At 45.7% G+C, this 17728-nt stretch overlaps 1 non-coding gene across 1 annotated transcript; it reads right to left on the reverse strand.

Annotated features, from left to right (window-relative positions):
* Nucleotides 1-15363: 15363 nt before the first annotated feature.
* On the reverse strand, nucleotides 15364-15491 carry LOC123569630 (small nucleolar RNA SNORA40). The gene has a single exon (XR_006693445.1). It is a non-coding gene; the product is annotated as a small nucleolar RNA SNORA40 (small nucleolar RNA).
* Nucleotides 15492-17728: the final 2237 nt, after the last annotated feature.

Below are 17728 nucleotides of genomic sequence, written 5' to 3' on the forward strand. Positions count from 1 at the left end.
TGTTGGTCAGGCTGGTCTTGAACTACTGACCTCAAGTAATCCATCTGCCTCGGCCTCCCAAAGTACTAGGATTATAGGAGTGAGCCACCACGTCCGGCCTCATTTCTTTTTGCATCTTTGTCCTTTTTTTTTTTTTTTTTTTAGTCTTTTATTTTCTACCCATCTCCATTTTTTAATTAATGTATATATTTTAAAAAGGAAAAAAAAATTGTACACAAATATTCAGAGCAGGATTATTCATAATAGTTAAAAAGCGGAAATAACTTGAATGTCCATCAACTAATGATAAACAAAATATAGCCTAGCCATACAGTGCAGTATTATTTGGCCATGGAAGTAATGAAGTACGAATACATGCTAGAGTGTGGATGAACCTTGGAAACATTATACTAAGTGAAAGAAGCAAGGCACAAAGATCGCATACCATATAATTCCATTTATAGAAATGTCCAGAGTAGGCAAATCCAGAGACAGAAAGTAGATTATTGGTTGCCTAAGGCTGGATGTTTGGGGGAAATGGAGAGTGACTGCTGAAGGCTGCAGGGTTTTTTTTAGGGTGATGAAAATGTTCTAAAATTGACTGTGGTTATTGTACAACTTTGTGAACATACTAAAAACCAATGAATTGTATTTTTTTCTTTTTTTTGATCTTTTTTTTTTTTTTTTTTTTTTTTTTTTGAGACGGAGTCTCGCTGTGTCTCCCAGGCTGGAGCACAGTGGCATGGTCATAGCTTACTGCAGCCTCAACCTCCTGGGCTCAAGAGATCCTCCCAACCTAGCTTCCACAGTATTGAGAATACAGGTACATACCACCATGCCTGGGTAACTTTTTAATTTTTCGTAGAGATGAAGTTGCACTATGTTGCCCAGGCTGATCTCAAACTCCTGGCCTCAAGCAATCTTCCCACCTTGGCTTCCCAAAGTGCTGGGATTATACACATGAGCCACCGTGGCCAGCTGAATTATACGTCATTTCATTTCAGTTCAGTTCAGTTCATTTGGACGTAGTTTTGCTCTTGTCCCCCAGGCTGGAGTGCAATGGTGTGATCTTGGCTCACTGCAACTTCACCTCCCAGGTTATGTTAATTAGCTAGATTGAGCCATCCCACAATATATACATATTTCAGAACATCATGTTGTACGTGATAAATATATACAATTTTTTTTTTTTTTGAGACAGAGTCTCACTCTGTTGCCCAGGCTGGAATGCAGTGGCGTGATCTCAGCTCACTGCAGCCTCCGCATCCCAGGGTCTAGCGATTCTCCTGCCTCAGCCTCCTGAGTAGCTGGAATTACATGCACCCACCACCACGCCCAGCTAATTTTTATGTTTTTAGTGGAGACAGGGTTTCACAATGTTGGCCAGGCTGGTCTCAAACTCCTGACTTCAAGTGATCTACCCATCTTGGCCTCCCAAAGTGCTGGGATTACAGGCATGAGTCACTGCACTCTGCCTTTTATTTTCATTTTTATTTTTTTGAGATGGAGTCTCACTCTGTCACCCAGGCTGGAGTGCAGTGGTGCAGTCTCAGCTCACTGCAACCTCCACGTCCTGGATTCAAGCGACTCTCCTGCCTCAGCCTCCCGAGTAGCTGGGATTACAGGCGTGTGCCACCATACCCAGCTAATTGTTTGTATTTTTAGTAGAGACAGGGTTTCAGCATGTTGGCCAGGCGGTCTTGAACTCCTGACCTCAAATGATCCACCTGTCTCTGCCTCCCAAAGTGCTGGGATTACAGGCATGAGCTACCTCAACCAGCTACCAAATTGTGCATTTTAAATGGATGAATTTTGTGCTGTGTGAATTGTATCTCAATAATGCTCATATAGCCTCTGAAAGCTTACTTCAACTGGACCTTGTCTACCACACCTTACCTGGTCAACCTTCACCTCATTCCACAAAGCACAGCCAATGTTCTCTTGGTTCCGCCAATGCAGCACACTCCAGCCCTCCTCCGAGCTTGGGCTTTTACACATCCCCCTTCTTAGAGCACTCTTCTGCCTCTTCACATAATTCACTCCTCCACATTGATATCACTTTCTCAAGGAAGCCTCCCTGCCCACCCACCCTGAGTCATGATCAAGTTCCTCTTCTGGGCCTGCCAAAGCACCCCTTTTACTTTGCTCTCTACCAAACGTCACTTTGTGATTATTTGAATCATGTCCATCTTCCCCACTGAACTAGGCCCCATGAGGGCAGCTCCATGCCTGCTCTGCTCACCCTTGCACTTAACCCCTGTGCCTAGCCCTGGCCTAACACATGACGAGGCCTCCAGATATCTTGGTTAAATAATAAATGAGCACTGTATTGCTGTTTGCCCCTAACTTGGAAAACAAATGATAGGTTCAACAATTCTAGAGCTCCACAAATGACTCAACAAAAACATGTTCGTAGGCACTCCCAACTTGAAATTAGAAGGTTGGAAACTCAGAGGACGGAACAGGCTTAGATAGAAACATTGGCCTCTTCCCAGGAAAGTTCTCCCCAGGAGGTGGGGAGCAAACTCTCCGAGCAGCCAATTACTGGGAACTCACGACTAAGCCCTGTTGCTGTTTATCAAGATACAGATTGACTCTCAGAAGTTCTAGGGTGAACCAAATCCTGCTTCAACCCCATGGGCTTTCAGTGTAGGACTTTTTCTTTTTGTTGGTGATCGCACACCCTATTGGTGGCTTAACCAATACATTGCTTCAGCCCCTGTGACACTCCAGCTCCCCATCCCTTTTATGATGTTTCAGGTATCATAAAAGCAGAGAAAAATCATATATATCAGAAAATCATATATCAACTTTTTTGTTTTGAGGTCTTTCACGCACTGAACTTATTTTAATCATAATTGTCAGTTGTAAATAAACGTTAATTACTATGTTCCTTTTTTGATGTCAAATTGTTGCAATTTGGACAGTGGCTTCCTTATCCTTCTACCATTGCTGGCCTAAAATCCTTGTGTTCTAGGCCCATTCTAAATTGTCCTTGTTCCAAGACACAGAATCAGCCACCCCCTAAGAAGTCTCATTTCCTTTTGATGGGTGCATGAAAGTGGGAGGTTGGCGGAAGAAATGCTGTTAATGGGCTAGGTGCAGTGGCTTAGCCTGTAATCCCAACACTTTGGAAGGCTGAGGCAGGTGGATCACCTAAGGTCAGGAGTTCATGACCAGCCTGGCCAACATGGTGAAACCCCATATCTACTAAAAATACAAAAAATTAGCTGGGTGTGGTGGTGTGTGCCTGTAATCCCAGCTACTTAGGAGGCTGAGGCCGGAGAATTGCTTGAACCCGGGAGGCGGAGGTTGCAGTGAGCTGAGATCGTGCCACTGCACTCCAGCCTGGGCAACAGAGAGAGACTCCATCTCAAAAAGAAAAGAAATTATGTGGCCGGGGCACGGTGGCTCACGCCTGTAATCCCGGTACTTTTGGGAGGCCGAGGCAGATGGATCATAAGGTCAGGAGTTCGAGACCAGCTTGGCCATTATGGTGAAACCCCATCTCTACTAAAAATACAAAAATTAGCCAGGTGTGGTGGCAGATGCCTATAATTGCAGCTACTTAGGAGGCTGAGGGAGTAGAACCGCTTGAACCTGGGAAGCGAAGGTTCAGTGAGCCAAGATTGAGCTACTGCACTCCAGCCTGGCAACAGAGCGAGACTCCATTTCCAAAAAAAAAAAAAAAAAGGCTGTTAATGAACTGTATTTTAGGGTGAGAGCCAGGAAATTATATTTCTCTTAAAGGTTTTGGGTTCACAATAATGTTTCCAATTGAACTCTACGTTGTAATTTTTTTTCAATATAAAATATTTTCAGGCCAGACCTGGTGGCTCATGCTTGTAATCCCAACACTAGGAGGCAAGATGGGAGAAGTGCTTGAGACCCAGAGTTCGAGACCAGCCGGGGTAATGTATCGCAACCCCATCTCTATAAAAGAAAAAAAAAGATATAATTGTTTTCATTTATTTTATCTGCAATATTCCTGCATAGAGATTTAATCTTCACCCTCACTGTAATTGTATTTCCCTTCCTAGCCCTCATTTGCCTTGCCATCAGCCATTATACCGTCACTTTGCTGATGGTGATGTCTGTTGGCTTGGTCTCCTTGTTCTGGTTGACCAGACTATCCTCCTGTTACAAACAGCAGGAAACACACCCCCCAAACACAGATACACACACATTGGAAGCCCACATGAATTTCACGTGCATCATTTGAGGCAGCCTCCTGAGAGCCAGTCATCCTTCCAAGACAGTGACTGCTTCGGGAGTAAAACTAACTGAGAGAGTTTCAGGGAACTTTGTTGTTGTTTTACTGGGTTGACATTTGGAAAGTTTAAGGTCTTTATTGCTCTGAGAGAGTTTTTTTTTTTTTTTTTTTTTGAGACTGCGTCTGGCTCTGTCGCCCAGGCTGGAGTGCAGTGGCCGGATCTCAGCTCACTGCAAGCTCCGCCTCCCGGGTTTACGCCATTCTCCTGCCTCAGCCTCCGGAGTAGCTGGGACCACAGGCGCCCGCCACCTCGCCCGGCTAGTTTTTTTTTTGTATTTTTTAGTAGAGACGGGGTTTCACCGTGTTAGCCAGGATGGTCTCGATCTCCTGACCTTGTGATCCGCCCGTCTCGGCCTCCCAAAGTGCTGGGATTACAGGCTTGAGCCACCGGCTCTGAGAGAGTATTTTAACTTAGCTTTTTTTTTTTATTGAGACAAGAGTCTTGCTGTGATGCTCAGGCTGCTCTCGAACTCCTGGGCTTGAGCAATCCTGCCACAGCCTCCTGAGCAGCTGGGATTACATAGGTGCACATCACCATACCTGGCTGTTTATCTTGCTTTTTGTCATTAGAAAAGTATCACACAAAGGAATTACAAAGAAGACCATTTCATTCAGAAATGTTGAAAACTACTGAAAAGTATAAAGATGAAACTAAAAATCACGCCAATCTCATCATCCAGAAATAACTGAGGGTCAAGGTGCAGTGGCTCACGTGTGTAATCCCAGCACTTTGGGAGGCTGAGGCAGGAGGATCACTGGAGCCCAGGAGTTCAAGACCTGCCTGGGCAATAGAGAGAGACTCCATCTCTACAAAAATACAAAAGAAACAAATAACTGAAGCTAACGTTTTGAAAAAAGAAGTAGGCCGGGCGTGGTGGCTCACGCCTGTAATCCCAACACTTTGGGAGGCCGAGGTGGGCGGATCACCTGAGGTCAGGAGTTCAAGACCAGCCTGACTGATGTGATGAAACCCCGTCTCTACTACAAATACAAAAATTAGCCGGGCGTGGTGGCACTCGCCTGTAATCCCAGCTACTCGGGAGGTTGAGACAGGAGAATCGCTTGAACCTGGGAGGCAGAGGTTGCAGTGAGCCAAGATCACACCATTGCACTCCAGCCTGGGCAACAAGAGTGAAATTCCATCTCAAAAAAAAAAAAAAAAGTACTGAGAGTATGAAAAACCTTTTTTTTTCTAGATCCATCAATGCCTCTTGAAGAGAGTATCAAAAATCAATATGAAACTGAAAGAGCTACTGAACTGCAGACAAAAATTTCATCAGATACATCAGAGATTTCTCTAAAGGCTAAAAAAAATGTGAGAAATATTAAGAGTCAATTGCCTGGTGTGGTGGCTTGCACCTATAATCCCAGCTACTTGGGAGGCTGAGGCAGAAGAATTCCTTGAGCCCAGAAGTTAGAGGTTACAATAAGTTCTGATTGCACTACTGCACTCCAGCCTGGGCCACAGGACAACAAGGCTCTGTCTCAAAAAAAAAAAAAAAAAAAAAGTTGGCCGGGCACGGTGGCTCAAGCCTGTAATCCCAGCACTTTGGGAGGCCGAGATGGGCGGATCACGAGGTCAGGAGATCGAGACCATCCTGGTTAACACGGTGAAACCCCGTCTCTACTAAAAAATACAAAAAATAGCCAGGCGAGGTGGCGGCGCCTGTAGTCCCAGCTACTCGGGAGGCTGAGGCAGGAGAATGGCGTTAACCCAGGAGGCGGAGCTTGCAGTGAGCTGAGATCCGGCCACTGCACAGAGTGAGACTCCGTCTCAAAAAAAAAAAAAAAAAAAAAAAAAAAAAGGTCAGTTGTAAAAGTCATCAGTGTTGGTAGAATGCTGATTTAAATGTATTTATGAGAAAATATCACCTTGTCACCTGAGTTAAAACACCCTTACAATCAAAATGGCACGGTAAAAACTGTGGGCTCCAAAGTTCATGCTTTCCCTAATTTCATTTCTTTAAAAACAAAAAAACATTTTTGGCTGGACACAGTGGCTCACGCCTGTAATCCCAGCACTTTGGGAGGCCGAGGTGGGTGGATCACAAGGTCATGCGATTGAGACTATCCTGGCTAACACAGTGAAACCCCGTTTCTACTAAAAATACAAAAAAATTAGCCAGGCGTGGTGGGATGCACCTGTAGTCCCAGCTGCTCGGGAGGCTGAGGCAGGAAAATCACTTGAACCCGGGGGGTGGAGGTTGCAGTGAACCAAGATGGTGCCACTGCGCTCCAGCCTGGGTGACAGAGCAAGACTCCATTGCAAAAAAAAAAAAAAAAAATTGGTAGGTAACTATGTTTTGTTTTATTCTTAACTAATGTTTCTTTTTTCTTAATCCAGTGAAATTGAGCAGTGGGGGGTTGTATACCAACTTTAGTGACACTAATGTTAATAAGTTCTGATGACCCACTACCATCGGACCAGCCGAATATTTCTTAATGAGGAACACTTCTTTCTGGGTGGTTAAACTTAGTCAACCATCCCATAAAAATCAGAAGACTCCTCTGCTGCCTAATTAAACAGTCAAAAAACCAGTTTTTTAATTAGAAAAAAAAAAGGTTTAAGATTCAAGCCTATTTTTAGGCTCATCCTCTAAGAGAAATGAGTAAGCAAAGTCTGAGCTATAATCACAACATCCAGGGCTGCACTCAGTCCCGAAGCACCAGAACACACACACGGGCAGCCTGAGCGCCTCAAGTGCCCCTGCTGCCGCCACTGTTACCAGAAAAAAATGAGGTTGGTTCACCTGGCAAGTAACAAACGACTTGCCATGAGAACACAGGGTTTTTTGGGTTTTTTTGTTTGTTGTGGGGGTTTTTTTTGAGACAGAGTCTCACTCTGTTGCCCAAGCTGGAGTGTAGTGGCGTGATCTCGGCTCACTGCAACCTCAGCCTCCCAGGTTCAAGCGATTTTCCTGCCTCAGCCTCCCAAGTAGCTGGGATTACAGGTGCCCACCACTATGCCCAGCTAATTTTTGTATTTTTAATAGAGATGGGGTTTTGCCATGTTGCCCAGGCTGGTCTTGAACTCCTGACCTCAGGTGATCCACCTGCTTCAGCTTCCCAATACTAGGATTACAGGCATGAGCCACCGCGCCTGCTTGGAGAACGCAGGTTTTGATCAGTAGGAGTTTTACTTAGCACAAGTAAGAAGGACACTGGGCGTGTTCTTGAAAGCAGTGTCTCCCTGAGGGAAAGTGACAGGAAGGTTTTCCAGGGTGATAGAAATGGGAGAGGGTGCATGACCACTTATAGAGGAGGGGTCCCAATTGTCCAGATGCAGTGAGGCATCATGCCAGCCCATAGGTTACATGTGATGGTAATGAAACCGTTACTCCTGCTGGGGTGCAGACTCTAGCACTGTCGTGAGGAAAGTTCACTCTGGTTCCTCTGTGAGTTGGGGTCTGTCAGGAGCTGGTTCCAACAAACAAGAGGACCACATTCCACATAGGGTTCAGTGGAAAACAGGTTGCAGGGCAGGAGGCTGTAGAACAGGCTGATTGCTCAAGTTGACTAAACCCTTATAATCCCTGGAGACCCTTCCTGTCTGCTTATAGCCTCCCCATCCCCCCAATGCTGCCACAGCAATGAAGGGCCCAGCAAGGTACCCCCACAACCTGTTCCAGCCCCAGCAGAGCATCCTTCACTCCTCTCTTTCCCTCCCTCCTCCATCGGATCATAAAGTATGTCCAAAACCCACTCCTCCCCCAGATCTGAGTCTCCATCTCCTCTCACCAGAATTACAGTGTCAGCCTCCAAACAGACACCTCCTCTACTCTCTCCTGTACCTCCCCGTACAGTCTCTCAACACAACAGCTATGCTGATTACTTGAAAATGAGGCCTGGCGCGGTGGCTAACACCTGTAATCCCAGCACTTTGGGAGGCCGAGGCAGGTGGATCACCTGAGATCGGGAGTTCGAGACCAATCTAAGCAACATGGAGAAACCCCATCTCTACTAAAAATACAAAATTAGCTGGCTGTGGTGGTGCATGTCTGTAATCCCAGCCACTCGGGAGGCTGAGGCACGAGAATCGCTTGAACCAGGGAAATGGAGGTTGTGGTGAGCTGAGATTGCCCCATTGCACTCCAGCCTGGGCAACAAGAGCGAAACTCTGTCTCAAAAAAAAAAAAGAAAAGTCAGACACTGGCCCTGTGCTTAAAACCCTTCATGGGGTGGGATCTCACTCAGAGTAAGAGTTGTAACCTTACAGGGGCCCACAAGACCCCTTTCTGTCTAACTTCATCTCCTCCCACTCTTCCCTGCAGCCCCCCCACTCAGCCCCTCCAGCCCCTGCAGTCCCTGGTGCAGACCAAGCACACTCCAGGCATAGGACCTTGGCACTGCCCACCCCTCTAATGCTCTACCCCCAGATACCTGCTTGCGTGATGCCCTCATCTCTGGCAAGTCTCTGCTCATTTCTCAGTTCCCTTCCCCTTCTCCTTCCCTCCTCTCCCCTTCCCCTCCCCTCCTCCTCCCTCCCTCCCTCCTTCCCTCACTCCCTCCCTTCCTTCTTTCTTTCTCTTCTTTCTCTCTTTCTTTCTCTTTCTTCTTTCTCTCTTTCTTTCTCTTTCTTTCAATGGAGTTTTCACTCTTGTTGCCCAGGCTGCAGTGTAATGGCACAATCTTGGTTCACTGCAACCTCCACCTCCCAGGTTCAAGCGATTCTCCTGCCTCAGCCTCCCGAGTAACTGGAATTACAGGTGCCCGCCACCAAGCCCAGCTAATTTTTTTGTATTTTTAGTAGAGATGGAGTTTCATCATGCTGGCCAGGCTGGTCTTGAACTCCTGACCTCAGGTGATCTGCCCACCTCCACCTCCCAAAAGTGCTGAGATTACAGGCGTGAGCCACTGCACCTGGCAGTTTTTTTTTGTTTTGAATTTCACCCATTTTTTTGGGGTCTCACTGTTGCTCAGGCTAGAGTGCAGTGGTGCAATCACGGTTCACAGCAGGCTAGACTCAAGTGATCCTCCCATCTCAGCCTGCAGAGTACCTGGGACTATAGGTGCACATCACCACACCCGGCTAATTTTTTTTGTATTTTTTTTTAGAGATGAGATTTCGCTGTGTTGCCCAGGCTGGTCTCAAACTTCTGGGCTCAAGCAATCAGCTTCAGCCTCCCAAAGTGCTAGGATTACAGGCATGAGCCACTGACCCCAGCCTATTTCTATTTCTTAATGAGATCTTCCAGGACCACCCTATTTAAAATTTCAACCCACCCTATTACCCTCCTCTCCACACTCCTACCTCCTGGATTCCCAATTCTCCTTCCCTTCGCTTCTACGTTTCCTTTTACGTCCCCCTTAGCACTTATCACTTTTTAACATAATGTATCATGGTGGGGCAAGGTGGCTCACACCTGTAATCCCAGCACTTTGGGAAGCCTAGGTGGGCGGATTACCTGAGGTCAGGAGTTCCAGACCAGTGTGGCCAACATGGTGAAACCCCTGCCTTGTATTAAAAATACGGAAATTAGTTGGGTGTGGTGACACACGCCTATAATCCCAGTTACTCGGGGCTGAGGCACCAGAATCACTTGAACCTGGGAGGCGGGGGTTGTAGTGAGCCAAGATCGCACCACTGTAATCCAGCCTGGGTGATAGAGGGAGCCTCCCTTTCAAAAAAAAAAAAAAAAAAATGTATCACTTGTTATGTTTACTGTTTTTATTCTGAGTGTCTGCATCACTAGAACATAAGCTCTACTAGGAAGGGAATTGTTTTGTTCACTAATGTATCTGCTGGCACATGGTAGGCACTCGATATATATTTGTTGAAATTAGTCAATACTCATGCCACAGCAATTGGTAAATAATTTGAATATATTGCCTGAAAATATCCCATAAAAGTATCCTATAAAAGATAGTCAAAGGAAAAAGAAACAATGAACCACATCATGGAGAAATGATTGTGGTTAGCAACGATCCTCTTTATATTCAAAATGATTGTACAGGCCAGGCACAGTGGCTCATGGCTGTAATCCCAGCACTCTGGGAGGCCAAGGTGGGTGGATCACCTGAGGTCAGGAGTTCGAGACCAGCCTGGCCAACATGGTGAAACCCCATCCCTACTAAAAATACAAAAGTTAGCCAGGCGTGGTGGTGGGCACCTATAATCCCAGCTACTTGGGAGGCTGAGGCAGAAGAATCACTTGAACCCGGAAGGCATAGGTTGCAGTAAGCCAAGATCATACCAGTCTAGGCGACAAGAGTGAAACTCCAGTCTAGGCGACAAGAGTGAAACTCCATCTCAAAAAAAAAAGATTTTACATAAAATCAGAGTATCTGTCCATCCCACTGCTCCTGCCAACCTTGCCTTACCTGACTGCAGGCAGCTTGCCTTTGTTGGTTTAGGAAGTGCACTGCTCCTGCTTCATTAATTCTCAAATTCATTTCAAAATCATAGATTGCTGGCTGGGTGCGGTGGCTCATGCCTGTAATCCCAACACTTTGGGAGCTGAGGTGGGTGGATCACTGAGGTCAGGAGTTCGAGACCGGCCTGAGCAACATGGTGAAACCCCGTCTCTACTAAAAATACAAAAATTAGTTGGACGTGGTTGCAGGTCTCTGTAATCTCAGCTACTAGGGAGGCTGAGGCTGGAGAGTCGCTTGAACCCGGGAGGTGGAGGTTGCTGTGAGCCGAGATCACACCATTGTACTCCAGCCTAAGCGACGGAGGGAGATTGGAGATTGTGTCTCCAAAAAAAAAAAAAAATCATAGATTGCTTTATTATCCAATCATGACTTTCTTGAACAGTGCATCTTTTTCTTTTTTCTTTTTTTTAGCGGTTTCTAATCATCTTTCCATTTTTTCATTAGAAGACAAGACTTTTCTTTTTTTTTTTTTTTGAGATGGAGTCTCAGTCCAGCCCAGGCTGGAGTGCAGTGGCGTGATCTCGGCTCACTACAGTCTCCGCCTCCCGGGTTCACGCCATTCTCCTGCCTCAGCTTCCCAAGTAGCTGGGACTACAGGCACCAGCCACCACGCCCAGCTAATTTTTTGTATTTTTAGTAGAGACAGGGTTTCACCGTGTTAGCCAGGATGGTCTCGATCTCCTGACCTCGTGATCCACCTGCCTCGGCCTCCCAAAGTGCTGGGATTATAGGCGTAAGCCGCTGTGCCTGGCCAGAAGACAAGACTTTAATGCCTGCAGCGCACTGAGGACTTCAACATTCATCATCACATAAAGCAGCTGTTATGTTGCAATGTCTTTATCTGCAGTCCTCGGTCAGTTTCACTCTTTCCTATATCCTATATGTTCCTCTTTCTTGAATTGTTCTCTTATTTTCCTGGAATTCATGCAACAAATCGAATCAAATCAAATGTTGTTTGTTTGTCGTGTGTCTACCAGTATCTCTGTTTCATTCATGTCAAAAATCTTGTCAATGTTTATAGCCCGGGCGACTGTTGATGCCAACAGAAGCCAGACTTTGCAGCCCAGTTTTGCTCATATGTTGCCCAAGCTCACTCTGCATCCCTATACGCCTCTCTTACAGTGGCTAAGAAACCACACAGAAACCAGCCTGGGTGGCAGGGGGAACATCTAGATTCTTATAAAGCAAATCTGCTTAGAGCAAAGTATAACTGAACTAGCCAGAAATGTAGAGCATCATTGTTGCTTTCTGTCAACCATCAAGAGGTGAAATGGCTGTAGGAAGACAACTAGCTGGGGGGAGGGGGAGAATGAGTTAAGGATCTGGAATTTCAGGAAAAATGGAGAAAAGTTGAGAGAGAACCTGGATTTAACATTCAAACCTCAGCTTAAAAAAGAAAACTGAGGCCGGGTGCAGTGGCTCATGCCTGTAATCTCAGCACTTCGGGAGTCTGAGGCAGCTAGGTCACAAGGTCAGCAGTTCCAGACCAGCCTGGCCAATATGGTGAAACCTCATCTCTACTAAAAATACAAAAAATTAAAAAATTACACGGGCGTGGTGATGCGTGCCTGTAGTCCCAGCTACTCAGGAGGCTGAGGCAGGAGAATCACTTGAACCTGGGAGGCAGAGGTTGTGGTGAGCTGAGATTGCACCACTGCACTCCAGCCTGGGCGAAAGAGCGAGACTCCGTCTCAAAAAAAAAAAAAAAAAAAAAATTAGCCAGGCGTGGTGGTTTGCCCCTGAGGTCCCAGCTACTCTGGAGGCTGATGGAGGATCACATGAGCCCAGGAGGCAGAGGTTACAGTGAGCCAAGATCATGCCACTGCACTCCAGCCTAGGTGACAGAGCAAGATCCTGTCTCAAAAAAAAAAAAAAGCCAGGCATGGTGCCTCATACCTATAATCCCAGCACTTTGGGGGGCAGAGGCAGTTGGATCACTTGAGGTCAGGAGCTCGAGACCAGCCTGGCCAACATGGCGAAACCCCGTCTCTACTAAAAATACAAAAATTAGCCAGGCATGGTGGTGGACGCCTGTAATCCCATCTACTCAGGAGGCTGAGAATCGCTTGAACCCACGAGGCAGAGGTTGCAGTGAACCGAGATCGCGCCACTGCACTCCAGGCTAGGCAACAGAGCAAGACTGTCTCAGAAAAAAAAAAAAAGAAAGATAAATCTCCAGTTTGGCTAGAATGATGGAGTTAAATGCACAAAATATCAAGCATCAATTTAATTGGAGAAGAACTGAAACTCGTCAAAAATAGAGATGATAATTTCCAGAAGGCCACAGCTTGTCCCTTGATTTCCTGCTTGTGTTTTGGGAAACGCCATACTCCACATTGCATGGGCAAGTCATCCGAAGCCACATGGGAACAGAACAACCAGAAGCCTACTTCCAGGCTGGCTGAATGAGGGCCTCTTTCATCTTTTTCTTCTGGCAGAGGCCTTGGCAGCCACAGGCTCACAGCACCCTCTGCTGTTAAATTGCAAAGGATGGTGCCTGGGTTTTGAGACTGAGACTGCTAAAGGATTCTGGTCTGGGGCAGGAAGAAAATTACATGAGCAGAAGAAATTCAAAATTGTTTTATTACCTCTAAATAAGTAAATAAAGAGCCAGGTGTGGTGGTGCCCAGTTACAGTCCTGGCTACTCGAGAAACTGAGGTGAGAGGATCACTTGAACCCAGGAGTTTGAGGCCAGCCTGGGCAACAGAGAGAGACCTCATCCCACAAAAAAACTTTTTAAATTAGCTGGACATAGTGATGTGAGCCTATAATTTCAGCTACTCCGGGGGGCTGAGGCAGGAGGATAGATTGAGCATGGGAGTTCAAGGTTACAGTGACCTATGTTGTGCCACTGCACTCTAGCCTGGGTAACAGAGCAAAACCTCATGTCAAAAAAGAAATGTTTAATGTTCTTAATTGATTATTTAAAAATTGTTTTCATGCAAAACTTCAGGATGGGTTAATTTTGCTGGTGACAGGAGGCAATGATAAAACAAAGAAAAATTATGCAGCTAAACTTTTTCACCAAGGCAGATTTTCAGCCTTTTCCAAGCCAAGTGGAAATGCCCAGTTCACCCCCACCGAGATTCCAAAAACAGGAAAAACACACTTTCTAGCAGTGTTAGTGAAACTCATGTAACACTGTCTCCATTGAGATCGAGCCCTGAGTAACAAAATGGGGGAGACGAACAGGCTTAGCATTATATATAGGGGACTGGGGCATAGCTTTCAGACCCCATAAAGAATAAACCTCCAGCTTTTCAGTTCCAGCATTTTAATACGCCTACCTGCCTGAACAGAGGTAAAATTAGAGACTACATGGTAACATTACAATAGAAGTTTTTACTTCTATTTATAACTTGCTTATTTGGTTATTTTTCCTTACCAAAAGCACAAGACAGCCTCAATATCCTTAAATGCCCCAAGTCCTAAAATTACTTATTTAACCCTGAGAGATCTAGCCGTTGTAAAATAGAACAGCTATCAGTCATGAATTATTTGTGCGCTCTTTTTTTTAAGTCAATCAATTTTTATTCAGGGAATTCCATTTGTGTTGTGATTTCTTCCACTGTCCATCAAGGTCACTTTAGATCCTCTAAAGAACTGGAGTCAAAATATTTATCTTCAAGTTAGCCCTTTTTAGTGAAACGGATGCTTATTTTAATCCAGTTGTCCTGTCAGCCCATAATTCTTTTATTTTGCTTCTGTCATCTCCTTTTCATATGGATATACTGAAGAAGACTTCAAAATTCACCAAGAATCTTTGGGATCTAATTTCTTTTTTTTTAATGGAGTCTCGCTCTATTGCTAGGGTGGAGTGCAGTGGCATGATCTTGGCTCATTGCAACCTCCCCCTCCCGGGTTCAAATGATTCTCCTGCCTCAGCTTCCCGAGTAGCTGGGATTACAGGCGTGCCCCACCACACCCAGCTAATTTTTGTGTTTTTAGTAGAGAAGGGGTTTCAACATGTTGGCCAGGATGGTCTTGATCTCTTGACTTCATGATCCGCCTACCTTGGCCTCCCAAAGTGCTGGGATTACAGGCGTGAGCCACCGTGCCTGGCCACAGGATCTAATTTCTTCAACCAATTTAAGGTCATTTTTAGTGTAGGTGGATCTGCCTGGTTCTCAGTTTGACACCCTCTCTAAACATGAATGAGTTCAAATCATATTCATTCCTAAGCGATCGCACTCAAGAATAGTACAGATGTGTGGAATATGCCAATACCTTTAACTCCAGACATCATGTTCTCAAGATAAAAGCCTTTCAAACAAAAAGCCATTTTATGTATCAAGTCAACATGCAATTGGAATACAAAATTAATACAGCTGAGGATTTCGCTCATATCCCATGCTGTTTATCTATTCTACAGTCCTAGAATCAACCTTTATTATTATTATTATTAAGAGACAGGTTCTGTCTTTGTTACCCAGGCTGGAGTACAGTGGTGCCATCAAAGGTCAGTGCACCCTCCAACTCCTGGGCTCAATCCTCTTCCCCTAGCCTCCGCTTCCTGAGTAGCTGCAACCACAGGCACAGGCCATGATACCCAGCTAATTTTCAAATTTTTATGGAGATGAGGTGTTACTTTCTTGCCCAGGCTGGTCTTGAACGCCTGGCTTAAAGCAACACTCACACCTAGTGTGGGGATTGCAGGCATGAGCCACTGTGCCTGGCCTGGAACCAAACTTTATGGCTATCAATACTCCCATAAATTAACTGTCTCAGGTATCAAAATATCCCTTCTTATATATATCAAAACTCATACTGAACAATGAGTTCTAGGTTGCAAAAGAGGATTTATTTTTTGCACCTATCCATAAGTCTTTGTCCACAAGTTAAACAAAAATATATGTAAGTGCAGTGTGTGCTCTTTTTAAGTACGTTAGACATACTACTGAGAGGCCATGGTGCACAGGGGTTAGGTGAGTGGACCCGGGAGCCAGGTTCCTAGTTCAAAGATGTGCCCTTCCATTTACTGAGTGACTTTAGGCAAACTCCTCCTCTTGGTGTCTCAGTATCCTCAGTTGTGAAATGGGGATGACATTAAGACCTATTTCGGCCGGGTGCAGTGGCTCACGCCTGTAATCTCATCTCTTTGGGAGGCTGAGGAGGGTGGATCATGAGGTCAGGAGATCGAGACCATCCTGGCTAACACGGTGAAACCCTGTCTCTACTAAAAAACAAAAAATTAGCCGGGTATGGTGGCGAGCGCCTGTAGTCCCAGCTACTTGGGAGGCTGAGGCAGGAGAATGACATGAACCTGGGAGGTGGAGCTTGCAGTGAGCCGAGATCGCACCACAGCACTCCAGCCTGGGCGACAGAGTGAGACTCTGTCTCAAAAAATAAAAATAAACATAAAAATAAAAAAAGACCTATTTCATGGGGGTTGTTATGACGATTAAATGAGTTAATTTTTGTAATGTGCTCACAACAACGCCTGGGAGAACTATATAAGTGTTGGTTTAATGCCAACCAATAATTAAATTATGCTGAACAATAATAAAAATTATACAGTGGTTTGAAGTTGGCTTTTCACTATTTAGAATTGCAACTGACAGAGGTGTTTTGTTTTATTTTGTTTTGTTTCATTTCGTTTCAAGATGGAGCTTCGCTCTTGTTGCCCAAGAGTAGGAGTGCAGTGGCATGATCTTGGCTCACTGCAACCTCCGACTCCTGGGTTCAAGCGATTCTTCAGCCTCAGCCTCCCAGGTAGCTGAGATTATAGGCGCCCGACACCACACCAGCTAAATTTTGTATTTTTAGTAGAGACGAGGTTTCGCCATGTTTACCAGGCTAGTCTTGAACTCCTGACCTCAGGGGATCTTACAGGCATGAGCCACTGCGCCTGGCCTTGACAGAGATTTTATCAATAATATCTTCTTGTTTGTCTTCATGAGGTCTCTTTCAGGCTGTTATGCCTTGGTCACCATCTTCTGCTGAGGTCTAACAAAGGGTTTACTTTCTGCTAAGGGGAAGAAAAGTTGGCCTCATGGGGTCAGAATAAATGGTTTAGCAGTGGTGGAAGAGGCTCCTGGAGTGTAAAGTGACACAAGCAAGTTTCATGTCAGTCTTATTCTTTGCTTCCTTGTAACTGCCACATAAAAGGTGCCCAACATATGTATCGTTCATTGATGAATCCAGTAACCCCAAGACAATCGTCATCTTCTGTGACTGGCAGACAATTCACAGCTCTAGAATTTCTATAAAGAAAAGGCTAGGATGGGCGCAGTGACTCACGCCTGCAATCTCAGCACTTTGGGAGGCCAAGGCAGGCAGATCACGAGGTCAGGAGTTCGATTCCAGCCTGGCCAACATAGTGAAACCCCATCTCTACTAAAAATACAAAAGTTAGCCGGGCATGGTGGTGCACACCTGTAGTCCCAACTACTCAGGAGGCTGAGGCAGGAGAATTGCTTGAACCGGGGAGGCAGAAGTTGTGAGCCGAGATGGCATCACTGCACTCCAGCCTAGGCAACAGAGCAAGACTCTGTCTCAAAAAAAAAAAAAAAAAAAAGAGAAAAGGCTGAAGGCCGGGTGCAGTGGCTCATGCCTGTAATCTCAGCACTTTGGGTTTGTTTGTTTGAGATGGAGTCTCACTCTGTCACCCAGGCTGGAGTGCAATGGCATTATCTTGGCTCACTGCAACCTCCACCTCCCAGGTTCAAACGATTCTCCTGCCTCATCCTCTCGAGTAGCTGGGACTACAGGTGCACACCACCTTGCCCAGCTAATTTTTGTATTTTTAGTAGAAACGGGGTTTCACTATGTTGGCCAGGCTGGTCTTGAACTCCTGACCTCAAGCGATCCTCCTGCCTCAGCCTTCCAAAGTGCTGGGATTACAGGTGTGAACCACTACACCCGGCCATAATCTCAGCACTTTGGGAGACTGAAGCAGGAGGATTACTTGAACACAGTTCTAGACCAGCTTGGGCAACATAGTGAGACCCCTGTCTCTACAAAAATTTTAAAAATTAGGGAAATATGGTGGCATATGCCTGTAGTCCCAACTACTCAGGCAGCTGAGGCGGGAGAATTGCTTGAGCCCAGGAGGTCAAGGCTGCAGTGAGCCACGATCACACCACTGTACACTGTACTCC

The sequence above is a fragment of the Macaca fascicularis genome, chromosome 16 (assembly GCF_037993035.2).
Source record: "Macaca fascicularis isolate 582-1 chromosome 16, T2T-MFA8v1.1".
NCBI classification, from domain to species: domain Eukaryota; kingdom Metazoa; phylum Chordata; class Mammalia; order Primates; family Cercopithecidae; genus Macaca; species Macaca fascicularis.